Raw genomic sequence first — 13,794 nt, forward strand, 5'->3', positions numbered from 1 at the left:
AGTCACAGAACTTCTAAACGTATAGAATAAACCGTACTTCTTTATGAGAATACGTCCGGACTTTCAGTTATTCGGCAGCGCACATTATTTCCATGCTTACCCATTTGTTTTCTACCATCTAAAATAATGAACACTTTCAGGAAAAAAAAAAAAGAGGTTCACTTGATCGCCGTTCATGTCATTGCCATAGAGGCCGCAATGGGGGTCCCCTGAATCCCATGTTTAGGATTTCCAGGCAGAACCCTCGACGTACTGCAAATGCGGTTTGTGTGGAATTGTCAGTGGCTATACCTCCAGCGCTAATGCGTTACAAAGTAGTATATTGCTTTTACACACCTGAAGCACACAGTGTACTCTTTATGGCAAATGTATAGAACTTTCTATTCCCACATTTGCACACTCCTTCCTGCACCTTATCCAGTTTGGGCAATTTCATATGGTTCTGCTGAGTATCCGCATAGTGCGTAGTGTATTCTAGTAAAATGGCGGCTCATCTTCAGCCATGGACATTGCTATCAGCGCCTGACAGGTGCAGGTATTGGGGGAGCAGGGTGTGTGGCTGTAGGGGCGAGGGCACAGGCTGAGCTATCAGTCCGTAAGGGACAATGGCACACTACTGTGAGGACAGCCATACCGGGCCAGAGCCCCACTGCCTCAGTCACAAGGTTTCTCCTCAGACATAAGAACAGATATGACTGAGCCCAGCTGTCCGAGAAGTGAGGGTGAGGTGTTTCGTGTTTGTGCATGGCGCAGACTGTCAGCCATGGGAAGCCTTTTTCTATTTCCCACACTCTCAGTACTCAGCCAGGCATTACAATAGCTCTCAACTGTCCCCACATTCTCCCCATACACTACAGTCATTGAGCCCCTCAGAAAGCGCGGGAATGAGAAGGCGGACGTCACACTTTTTCTACTCGGGCAATTCCACCAATCATAACGCAGTCTCCATCAAAATGGCCGTTCACACCGTACTCGCGGACACTTCCACCATGTGAGTCACACTGTGATTTTCTTGATGTGAGTGCAGTAGTTTACCAGGCGGGTTTCCTGTGTCTCCTCCACACTCTCATTAACTCCTGATTGCCGGCTGGGACCGCCACGCGACATTGTGCCATAGAGGTGATGTTCTCCTACAGGACAGACAGCCGGTGCTGCGCCGCCCTCCTCTGTGAACGCTAGCCGCTATTGCCGCTGGTCTCCATTTCTCCTTTAGGTCCCTGTAGACCGCATTGGGTGTGTGTTAGGCAGGAGAGCAGGTCCGACGTGCAGCCATCATCGGTGCCCGCAATGTGTAGGGTGTTCTGTATCCCCCAGTGTGTGGGAAACCGCACAATAACTGGCATACTGCCCCGCCGTGCCTATGTGCACCTACATGATGAAGATGGCAGCAGTCATGTGATTATACCGCATGGCCGCCTCCTTGGATGTCCCAACACCTACTGTGCTGGCCAGGGACGCAGGCACCTAAGTAATGACACAGCTGCTCCATTTTGATTGCTAGGGGCACAGTAATCGCCACGTCCATTGCATGATGGTAAGACGGGGTATCGGCACAGCTGGGGTGTGAGGGCAGGTTGCTGCTTCCAGCACATTTAATGCCCAGTTGGAGCTACCCAGCGACTGTGGCAATGACCCTCATTGTGCCACCATTGTTTGCTATGTGTCACTGCTACATTGTAACAATATAGTGAACGGGGTCGTATTGCAAACCCAGGGGTACAGTGACCACAACACGCCAATCTAAAAAATACAACACAGTTCGACGTTTTGCAATTCACTTTGAGCCTTGGTGTCTGTAACAAGTGAGTTGCAGAAAGTTTTAATTGTGTTGGATGTTGGTTGCAGCACAGTGTGACCCCATTCATGTGTATTACGTTACTTTGTTGCAGTGACACATGGCAAACATTGGCCGTGTAACGTCATGGCCAAAGATGCCATACAGCACCAGCGTTCTTTAATCAAGGTCTCTTCTGTCAAATTGGATCTGTATTTCTTGAGTTAAAAAAAAAAATCGTTTTTTTGTGTTTTTTTATTGGTTTTTCTCCTTTTTTTTGGTCTGTCTTTACTTTCAGTGTGGCATCAATGTTTGTGTGCAAACACAGAACTAAGGTGTAAGCCTATGTGCACACATTGCAGAATTTTCTGCACAAAATCTGCATCTCCTGGCAGATTTGCTGTGGATTTTGTGCGATTTTTATGTGGAATTGATGCTGATTTTGTGCAGATTTTCTGCGTTTTTTACCACTGCGGATTTCTATAATGAAAGGGTGCAGAAACACTGCAAATCCGCACAAAAGAAGTGACATGCACTTCTTTTAAAGGGAACCTGTCACCCCGAAAATCGCGGGTGAGGTAAGCCCACCGGCATCAGGGGCTTATCTACAGCATTCTGTAATGCTATAGATAAGCCCCCGATGTTACCTGAAAGAGGAGAAAAAGACGTTAGATTATACTCACCCAGGGGCGGTCCCGCTGCTGGTCAGGTCGGATGGGCGTCTCCGGTCTGCTGCGGCGCCTCCCATCTTTATTACAAGACGTCCTCTTCTTATCTTCAGCCACGGCGCAGGCGTACTTTGCTCTGCCCTCTTGAGGGCAGAGGATAGTACTGCAGTGCGCAGGCGCCGGAAAGGTCCGAGGCCCAGCGCCTGCGCACTGCGGTACTATCCTCTGCCCAGCAAAGTACGCCTGCGCCGGAGCCGTGGCTGAAGATCAGAAGAGGACGTCTTGTAATGAAGATGGGAGGCGCCGCAGTGGACCAGAGACACCCATCCGACCTGACCAGCAGCGGGACCGTCCCTGGGTGAGTATAATCTAATGTCTTTTTCTCCTCTTTCAGGTAACATCGCAGGCTTATCTACAGCATTACAGAATGCTGTAGATAAGCCCCTGATGCCGGTGGGCTTACCTCACCCGCGATTTTCAGGGTGACAGGTTCCCTTTAAATCCGCAGCGTTTCCGCGCAGATTTTTCCGCACCATCACAGCTTTTTTTTTTTTTTTTCACATTGATTTACATTGTACTGTAAATCAGTGCGGATCTGCAGCGTTTCTGCGTGGAAAATTCCGCTGCGGATCCGCACTAAATCCGCATTGTGTGCACGTAGCCTAACAGTGATGGCATCCACGTGAAGTCCATTTTTTCACAGACCTATACACCTTATTAGGCAGCTAATCAGCAAATTGGAGCAAAATTGGTCAACAAAATAAAGGCAGAAACTTGCTGATAGACTATAATGGGTACTTGTTCTATATGTGAAAAGCATGGATATAGCGTGAAACCCAGAAGTATATATGGGACCCCACTGCTTTCCTCCTGCTCAATTTGTTCATACGTTGTGGTGGTCATAGGACGTCATCAGAATCGGGAACTGTTTGTCTGACGTAAAGGGACTTCATATAGAGAAGGCCAGGATAGTTTACTACTAGCTCTGCCTTCCTGATCCCTGTCCATACAGGACAAGAAGCACTAATGGGCTGTTCTGCTCCAGTACTGACAGTTATGCTTGGGGAGCAGGACCTGCTGGGTTTTAGTATACCAGGATCAACTCTACACTGCAGGTAAGAGGCTCAGCCCTGTAATGGGAGCAAACCCAGTCATGTGGGAAATCATTTATAAAAGGAATGCACAATGTGTAAAATAAAACAAAAAAGACAAATCAAGAAAAAATAAGTTAAAAAAAATTTATAACCGCCAGACCAAACCCCTGATCAGTCCCTGCCTCAAAAAGTATGTCCTATGTTTTATGCCACATTCAGACATGACACATGGACTAGCTGCAAGTCTTCTCACCTAAGCTAATGTCTCAAAAATGTGCAGCTGTCGAGATTGGATCATGAGATCCACAGTCAGCCCATGTATCACACATTATGGTCCGTTCTCAGACCTTGAGACACAGATATTATACATTTATGTAGCGCCATTTATTCCATGGCGCTTTACATGTGAAAACGGGCAAATATGGACAAGCACATTAACCCTCCGTCACATACAATATTCGGACTAACGAGTTCACATACAATGTGCCTGTCAGGCGCCTGCTGGAAAAATACCTATAATATCTAATGTTTGCAATTTCAGTGCTCTAAAAGTGATCAGTGACCTTCATAGGGATGTAATAAGAGACTACACATAATCAGTTGCAAAAAAAAACATTTACTTAACATAAAACTAATAACTATGAAATACAAACTTTTCAAAACTCCCGCCAAATAGTCCCCAGTTCGACTCTCTCAAAAAAATGTACAAAGAAAATTTTTGAACACAAACTTAATTTTAACCCCTTCATGACCGGGGGATTTTTCGTTTTTCCGTGTTCGTTTTTCGCTCCCCTCCTTCCCAGAGCCATAACTTTTTTATTTTTCGTCAATTTGGCCATGTGAGGGCTTATTTTTTGCGGGACGAGTTGTACTTTTGAACGACATCATTGGTTTTAGCATGTCGTGTACTAGAAAACGGGAAAAAAATTCCAAGTGCGGTGAAATTGCAAAAAAAGTGCAATCCCACATTGGTTTTTTGTTTGGCTTTTTTGCTAGGTTCACTAAATGCTAAAAATGACCTGCCATTATGATTCTCCAGGTCAGTACGAGTTCATAGACACCTAACATGACTAGGTTATTTTTTATCTAAGTGGTGAAAAAAAATTCCAAACTTTGCTTAAAAAAAAATAAAAAAAAAATTGCGCCATTTTCCGATACTCGTAGCGTCTCCATTTTTCATGATCTGGGGTCGGTTGAGGGCTTATTATTTGCGTGCCGAGATGACGTTTTTAATAATAGCATTTTGGTGCAGATACGTTCTTTTGATCGCCCGTTATTGCATTTTAATGCAATGTCGCGGCGACCAAAAAAACGTAATTCTGGCGTTTCGAATTTTTTTCCCGCGACGCTGTTTAGCGATCTGGTTAATACTTTTTTTTAATTGATAGATCGGGCGATTCTGAGCGCGGCGATACCAAATATGCGTAGATTTGATATTTTTTTTTATTGATTTATTTTGATTGGGGCGAAAGGGGGGTGATTTAAACTTTTATGCTTTTTTTATTTTTTTTCACATTTTTTTAAACTTTTTTTCTTAACTTTTGCCATGCTTCAATAGCCTCCATGGGAGGCTAGAAGCTGGCACAGCACGATCGGCTCTGCTACATAGCAGCGATCTGCTGATCGCTGCTATGTAGCAGAATTGCAGGTGTGCTGTGAGCGCCGACCACAGGGTGGCGCTCACAGCCACCGCTCATCAGTAACCATAGAGGTCTCTGGGACCTCTATGGCTACAATATACAAGCATCGCCGACCCCCGATCATGTGACGGGGGTCGGCGATGACGTCATTTCCGGCCGGCCGGAAGCGGTAGTTAAATGCCGCTGTCTGCGTTTGACAGCGGCATTTAACTAGTTAATAGGTGCGGGCAGATCGCGATTCTGCCCGCATCTATTGCGGGCACATGTCAGCTGTTCAAAACAGCTGACATGTCCCGGCTTTGATGCGGGCTCACCGCGGAGCCCTGCATCAAAGCAGGGGAGCCGGCATCGGACGGTATAGTACGTCCGATGCCGGTAAGGGGTTAAGGTACCTTAAGTACTATTAAAAACATATTCAATCAGAAGTAGATGCTGAGGTTTCCCCAGAAAAGTCACACTTGCAGAGCAAATAGCAAGAATTACACACCATTTTTGCATGTGTCAGGCAAATTGCTTTATGACATTTGAGACATTCATAATTTGAAAGCCTTCTGGTTCCGCTTTCCGTTTGGCAGGTGGTGCATCTCCTTCTTTTGTGAGGTGGTGCAGATGGTGACTTTTCACCATCATCTTCTGGGCGGAACCTTTTGAGCTGAACTTGAAGGCGAGAGGGGATACCGATTGTTTTCACGCTTCTCCTGCGTAGCTCTCCAACTACTAGTTCATGGGCCAATTTTTTCAGATACAATCGTCTACGGAGTGGTTCAAGCTTGTTTTCAAGATAAATTACTTGTGAATTTATACCACCCAAATTCAACATAGCAAAAAATATGACCATTGGCCAGCGTTTGATGTTTCTGCTGACGTTGAAAGTGGAGCACATCTGATCTGCTGTATCCACACCCCCTTTGGTGGCATTGTAAAATGTAATTATCTCCGGTTTTTTTTCTGCCCCAGTCCCAGGATCGATGGCAGCATCATCATGAAGTGTTGATAGAAGAAGTACGATTTTTTTGGCATGTGGTACATAGGAAACTAAAGCCTTTCCATTATGGAATGCAAACATACTGCTGTACTGTTGTCTCTCTTTCACACTTACAAACTGTGGCGGCAATTCCCTTTTGTTTTTTCTTACAGTTCCCACATATGACAGCTTCTGAATTTTCAGATAATCAATCAGATCACAACTTGTAAACCAATTGTCAGCTGTAATATTGCGACCCGATCCAAATAAGGGTTCAGCCAGTCTTTTTACAACATCAATGGGTTTGTTGCTCACACAGTAAGGACCTTCTGGTTGTTTTCCTGCATAAACTTCCAGGTTGTAAGTGTAGGTCTTACTGGCATCAACAAGGGCATAAATTTTTATTCCATATTTGTTTGGCTTTGATGGAATATATTGACGAAAGGCACATCTACCACGAAAACCAGGGAGCATTTCGTCAATAGTGAGATTCTCTCCAGGGTAATAACTTTGTTTACAGTTTACAACAAATCTTTGAAATATATCACGAATTGGAGCAAGTCGGTCATGTGTTTTGCGTTCGGTTCGGGTAGTTCTGTCGTCAAACCGAAGGCAACGAATTAGAATCTTGAATCTGTTTATGGACATAACAAGGCTAAATTTTTCAACTCCATCCCCATCTTTACCCCAAAGTTCCTCCAAACTTTGTCTATTTGCCCTATAAGCTCATGCAAGGTACAGTAATCCAAAAAAAGCACGCAGTTCTATTTCATCTGTGGGCTTGATGGTTCTGTTGCAGATGTACTTGTCCTTTATAATGTCTATATATTGGTTGGTATATGTGACAATAGAGTCCAGAATGTCATCTGTAAATATACTGTTCTAGCATTCAACTGCAGTTTTTGCATTACGTGCAGTTCCTATTACTGCAGGAAGGTGAGTAATAATGTTTAAAGGTTCCCTACATTTTTTCTGGAATGGCTTCTTGTTCCATTTAGTATTTTTATCTTTTCCAATATAATATGATCCAACTTCATCCTCACCACTGTCACCATCTTGCTCTGTTTCAGAATCCAGGACACATTCTTCCACCTCATCATGAGAATCAATCTCACTTTCCTCTCCTAAATCCTCATTCAGTGTGAGGTCTCTATCATCTAACAGCATGTTTGTTACTTCCTCAACATCAAGTTGTTTGGATAAATTGTACATTTTCCTCTCCATTTCAGCAGATAATCTGAAGCAAGAGAAGGAATATGTTAGGGAACTACTGTATATGCCTGAGCAGCACACTTTCTTTTATAAAATCTCCCTTATTTCTATGAAATATCCTCACATTTTGTGCTATACATTCATAAAACAAGCTAAATAAACTATTGTGATGAATAAAAACATAAAATACCAACCTTACTGAATGTGACGTATTCACATAGAATGAGCCTGAGAGATCTGTGCAGCTATATCCTCTCCCCTGAAGCTCTGAAATCCAACTGTGATATCAGGTTTCACAGACCTTCAAGAGACAGGAGACTACCTGGAGGGAGGGGGTTTCCTCACAATCTGGTGAGGAAGGAGAAATGAAAGTAAAAGAGAAGCGCCTGTCAGATCAGTTGTATGTGACTGAGGGTTAAACATAACCAATACAAGGCACACACAAGTACAGAAGGAGAGGGGACCCTGCCGCAAGAGCTCAGAGTCTACAGGGGATGTGGTGAGGGTAGAGCTGGTCGTGCAGCGGTTCAGCAGACTGAGGATCACTGTAGATTGTAGGCTTGTCGGAAGATGTGGGTCTTCAGGTTCTTTTGAAGGTTTCCGTGGTAGGCGAGAGTATGATGTTTTGGGGTAGAGAGCTCCAGAATATGGGGGAAGCACAGGAGAAGTCTTGTATGCAGTTGTGGGAAGAACAGATAAGAGGGGAGCAGAGAAGGAGATGGTTGCGTGTGGGTAAGTACTGGGAGACCATGTCACAGATGTATGGAGGAGACAGGTTGTGGATGGCTTTGTATGTCATTGTGAGGGTTTTGAACTGGAGTCTCTGGGCGATAGGAAGCCAGTGAAGGACTTGACATAGGGGAGAGGCTGGGGAATAGCGGGGAGACAGGTAGATTAGTCGGGCAGCAGAGTGTAGGATGGATTGGAGTGGTGCCAGAATGCTAGAGGGGAGTCCAGAGAGTAGGAGGTTGCAGTAGTCGAGGCGGGAGAAAAGGGTATGCACTAGCGTTTTAGCGGTGTCGTGGTCAAGGAAAGCACGGATCCGGGAAATATTTTTGAGTTTGAGACGGCAGGAGGAGGCAAGGGCTTGGATATGTGGCTTGAAAGAGAGGGCGGAGTCGAGGATCACCCTGAGGCATCGGGCGTGTGGGACTGGGGAAAGTGAGCAGCCATTGACATTGATGGATAGGTCTGGTGGAGGGGTAGAGTGAGATGGGGGGAAAGATCATGAATTCTGTTTTGTCCATGTTCAGTTGTAGAAAGCGAGCAGAAAAGAAGGCTGAAATAGCAGACAGACAATGCGGGATTTTGGTAAGTAAGGAGGTGAGGTCAGGTCCGGATAGGTAAATCTGCGTGTCGTCAGCGTAGAGATGGTACTGCATATCGTGGGATTCTATGAGCTGTCCCAGGCCGAAAGTGTAGATGGAGAAGAGTAGGGGTCCTAGAACAGAGCCTTGAGGAACACCGACTGACAAGGGGCGAAGTGAGGAGGTGGTGTGGATACTGAATCTTTTCTCACAAAACTGTATGTCAATCTACTAGGCTCCCCCTCTACTCAGTTCTATAACATGCGTGCCGAAGTTGACAGGCCCCCTTTAACCCCTTCACCACATGCGCTCTACTAGTACAGCGCATGTCGTGTCTCCCCCTTTGATATGGGCTCTGGCACTGACCCCACATCTTTCCCACCACATGTCAGCTGTTTTGAACAGATGACATGTGCCCGAGACAGCCACTGGTAGAATTACGATCCACCCGCGGCTATTAACCTGTTAAATGACGCTGTCAAACGCTGACAGCAGCATTTAACATGCGCTTCCGGCAATCGCACCGGAAATCCGCCCATCAGTGACCCTGTCACGTGATCGTGGGTCACTGGTGATTTAGCCTGACAACCAGAGGTCTCCTGGAGACCTCTATGGTTGTCAATGCGGGTCGGCGCTCATAACAGGTAAGGTATTCTGCTACATACAGGTCATCTGATCATCGCCTGTTTGTAGCAGAGGTGATCAGGTTATGGCAGCTTCTAGTCTCCCATGGAGACTATTAAAGCATGCCAAAAGTTAAAAAAAAAAGTTTATAAAAATATAAAAAAAATATAAAAGTTCAAATCGCCCCCTTTCGCCCCATTTAAAATAAAACAATAAAAAGACCTCAAACATACACATATTTGGTATTGCCCAATCTATCAATATAAAAAAAATTAACCCAATCGCTAAACGGCGTAACGAGAGAAAAAAAGTCAAAATCCCAGAATTATGTTTTTTTGGTCACCGCAACATTGCATTAAAATGCAATAACGGGCGATCAAAAGATCATATCTTCACCTAAATGCCATTATTAAAAGCATCAGCTCGGCACGCAAGAAATAAGCCCCCACGCAACCATAGATCACGCAAAATGGAGACTCTTCAGGTATCAGGAAATGAAACAACGTTTTCTTTTTCTTTTTTTTTTAACAAACTTGGGAATTTTTTTTCATCACTCAGATGAAAAAAACCCTAGACATGTTTGGTGTCTATGAACTCGTAATGACCTGGAGAATCATAATGGCGGGTCAGTTTCAGCACTTGGTGAACACGGTAAAAAAAATCGAAAAGCCCGATGTGGAATTGAACTTTTTTTTGCGATTTCACCGCACTTGGAATTTTTTCCCTTTTTGAGTATACGATATGGTAAAGCCAATGTTGTTCAAAAGTACCACTCTTCCCACAAAAAACAAGCCCTCACATGGCCATATTGGTGGAAAAATAAAAATGCTATGGCTCTGGGAAGAAGGGGAGCGAAAAACAAACACAAACGAAAATGGGCTGCGGCGCAAAGGGTTTGAAAGAAAAATGGGGAAAAAATATGAAGAACTGTTGTATTTTATTTTTTTCCCCAGAGAGCGGTAATGAAAAATTGATACGAGTATGTAAAACATGAATATGATGAAACTATGAAGAGGTAACATTAAAAATTAGGCTAACAACTTTAGCGTTGAAAACCAATTCACAATAGAGATACGTAGTTGTATATGAATTAAATTAAATCCTAGAAATAATGCACCACACTAAAATTATTAAACTTTATATTTATTTTAGAAAAAACGAAAACCTATTACAGTCTATCAAAGTTTATAAATGTACATATATAGTAGCAAAGCCAGCTAGGATTGGGTTAAATCCTAGCACTGCCGGTCTTAATTAGATGCACCTGGCTAGTTGTGACTCAGGCTACTTTCACACTAGCGTTTTCTGCAATCCGTCACAATGCGTCGTTTTGCAGAATAAACGCATCCTGCAAAAGTGCTTGCAGGATGCGTTTTTTCCCCATAGACTTGCATTGACGACGCATTTGCGACGGATTGCCACACGTCGCATCCGTCGAGCGACGGATGCGTCGTGCTTTTGCGGACCGTCGGGAGAAAAAAACACTACATGTAACGTTTTTTTCTCCTGACGGACCGCTTTTTCCGACCGCGCATGCGCGGCCGGAACTCCGCCCCCACCTCCCCGCACCTTACAATGGGGCAGCAGATGCGCCGGAAAAATGCATCCGCTGCACCCATTGTGCAATGCAGCAAACGCTAGCGTCGGAATCTCTCCCCGACGCATTGCGACGGGGAGATTCCGACGCTAGTGTGAAAGAAGCCTAAGAATCAAGAAATGGGTTCACCTAGAAAAGCTTAGCAGTCTGTGTGTTGGAGCTACAGAGAAATGTGTGGAAGCTATGCATGGAGTTGAACATTTTTTGTTTGGTGCTGGAAGGTGTGGAAGCTCATGCTGAAAGTGATACTGAGACTGGTAGCACTGTATCTCTTTTTTGTGCATAGTTTGCTCTGGGAGATTGGACTGTATATATCACCTTATTGTGTCTGGGAGGAAGAAAAGACCTGTGGTGTTGGCAGTCTCAGCCAGAAGCTGAGAGGGAGAGGACTGTAATCTGTTTGGTTGGGGTGATACTGACATACCGTATCTGTTGCCTGTTCATTTGCTGTTATACCTTTGTGCCCAGAAGAGCCTGTTTTCTCTTCGCCACGACAGAACCCACTTGAGAGAGGGGATCCGCCCCTAGGAACAGGAAACCCTATGGAGAGATAAAAGGGGCGGTCCCCCTCGCTCCCACAGTTGGTTTCCTGTTCCTAAGGGAACTCGTGGAGAGAAGAGGATGCCTAGCCTGGATGCCGCTTGCGCGGTTACCTTGAGGACGGCAAGGGCTCCAGAGCTGGAAGCAGCGTCGGGGGTCCTGTCGCAGCTCCCTTTTCTGCTGGCAGGCACCATGAGGCCAGGTTCGGGGACTCGCCTGGCTCACGGAGGATCAGCGTCTTCGTGTGGCCTGCGGAGGGCAACACACACGCAGGTAAGAGCATCGCCACGCCGTGCTCAGCGGGCGTACGCGTGGTCCCCGATGTGTTTTCCCGCGGAAGTGAAGCAAAAGCTTCCGGGGTGAATCAGGAGAAGAGACGGCGCTTGCGCTGGGGACAGCGGCAATGCGCAGGCGCACACAGTATGGCCGCGACCTGGAAGTGACAAGGATACTCCGGTGTCCAGCATGGCATCCCCTCAGGACTCATCGGTGCCTTCCTTAGAAGACACAGCAAATGCACCTTGCAGCCAAGCAGCAGCGGACTCTCCAAGCAGAGCAGATTCGCCACAAGGAGCGCCAAGGAAAAGAGACCCGATTGATCTACCTCTTAGTCTGTGCCTCTGTCTCTTCCTCTTCAGCCGGTACCTTGGCCGATAGCTTCACTGGGGTGAGTGTGTATCCTACTCTATTAAGCTGATTGTTGTTCCCTCTTCTTCTATGCACCCTAGGCAAAAAGAACCGAAAAATCGAAGCACAAACAATGTGCTTTATGTTCCCAGTCCCTCCCGGATAGTCATACAAAAAGAATGTGTCACACATGTATTGAATCCACCTTACAAGAAGAATCCTCAGTAAGGTCAGAAGACATTAGGCAAATGATCAGAGAAGAGTTACGGGCCTTATGAGTTTCCGAGAGTTTTCCTGAAAGAAAAAGCAGGAAAAAATATGATTCACCAAAATCTGACCATTCTACTGATGTTGAGGATAGGGATATGGACATTTCCCAAGAATAAATTTCCTCAGAAGGTGAACAAGACACGTGATTTCCAACAGAAAGCATTGATAATCTTGTTAAATATGTCTGATACCATGGGTATTAAGGACACCAAAGACCCTAAAATGCCACGCCACAGGACATAATGTTCGCAGGCTTATCAGAGAGGAAAAGACCAACCTTTCCAGTAATTATAGCAATTGAAAATCTGGTTAAAAAAGAATGGGAAAGCCAGGGGCAAAAAGGGTTGCCATCATCATCATCAAAAAAGCGTTATCCCTTTAATGATGAGGATATGTCTATATTGACAAAAGCCCCAAAAGTAGATGTGGCAGTAGCATCCACGTCCAGAAAGTCCTTACTGCCAGTAGAGGATTCGGGTTCTTTACAAGACCTACTGGACCGTAAAGCTGACTCTTTTAAAGAGGGCATGGGAATCATGTACAGGGGGCATTTAAACCGACTATATCAGCTACATGCACGGCAAGATCCATGTTAGTCTGGTTGTACGACCTAGAGGAAGGTTTTAAAAGCTGTCTCTCCAGAGATAAACTAATCTCTTCTATACCCTTGATCAGAGGTGTTACAGCCTTCTTGGCGGATTCATCTGCTGACTCTATTCGGTTAGCAGCTAAATCAGCAGGCCTGACCAATGCAGCACACCAAGCTCTTTGGCTAAAGGGTTGGAAAGGAGATCTTCAGATGAAATCTAAACTATGTGGCCTACCATGCCAGGGTGAGTACCTGGTTGGTATAAAACTAGATGAAATCCTGACCAAAGTGGGTGAGAGGAAAAAGGGATTCCCTAATAATTAATTTCCGTCTTATAGGGGAGCATTCCAGAAGCCCGTATTTAATAAAAGAAAGGATTTTAGCAACCAGGACCGCTGGGCCAATAGAGATACCAAACAAAAAGGTGCATTTTTCAGAAAGCGCCCATTTAAAATGGAAGACAACCCATGTTAGGACAGATTTACCAGTAGGTGGTAGATTCTTTTTTTCTCCAAACAATGGCGAATAATAACTTCCAACTCTTGGGCAACTAGCCTCATAACTTCAGGACTAAAATTTAAATTTGCCCGAGTCCTTCCTGACTCATTCCTGTTGACTTCGTTAAAGTCTCAATCTCAACAGGGGTTTTTGGAGCAGGAAGTAATAAATCTCCTATCCAAAGGGGTATTAGTAGAAGTCCTGTTTCATCAGAGGGGAAAGGGATTGTATTCCCCTTTATTTTTGATTCCAAAACCAGATGGGTCATATAGAACTATAATAAACTAGATGGTGGCCCGATTCTAACGCATCAGGTATTCTAGAATATGCATGTCCACGTAGTATATTGCACAGCCCACGTGGTATATTGCCCAGCCACGTAGTATATTG

General features: G+C 45.0%; 1 protein-coding gene across 1 annotated transcript in view; it reads left to right on the forward strand.

Annotated features, from left to right (window-relative positions):
• The first annotated feature begins 1,024 nt into the window (after positions 1–1,024).
• Positions 1,025–13,794, forward strand: part of FIGNL1 (fidgetin like 1) — a 32,976-nt gene continuing 20,206 nt past the window's right edge. The window contains exon 1 of the mRNA XM_069730346.1: positions 1,025–1,119. The gene's annotated coding sequence lies outside the window, so the exon portion shown is untranslated. The remainder of the gene's footprint in view (positions 1,120–13,794) is intronic.

Source organism: Ranitomeya imitator, chromosome 6, assembly GCF_032444005.1.
Source record: "Ranitomeya imitator isolate aRanImi1 chromosome 6, aRanImi1.pri, whole genome shotgun sequence".
Taxonomy (NCBI): Eukaryota; Metazoa; Chordata; class Amphibia; order Anura; family Dendrobatidae; genus Ranitomeya; species Ranitomeya imitator.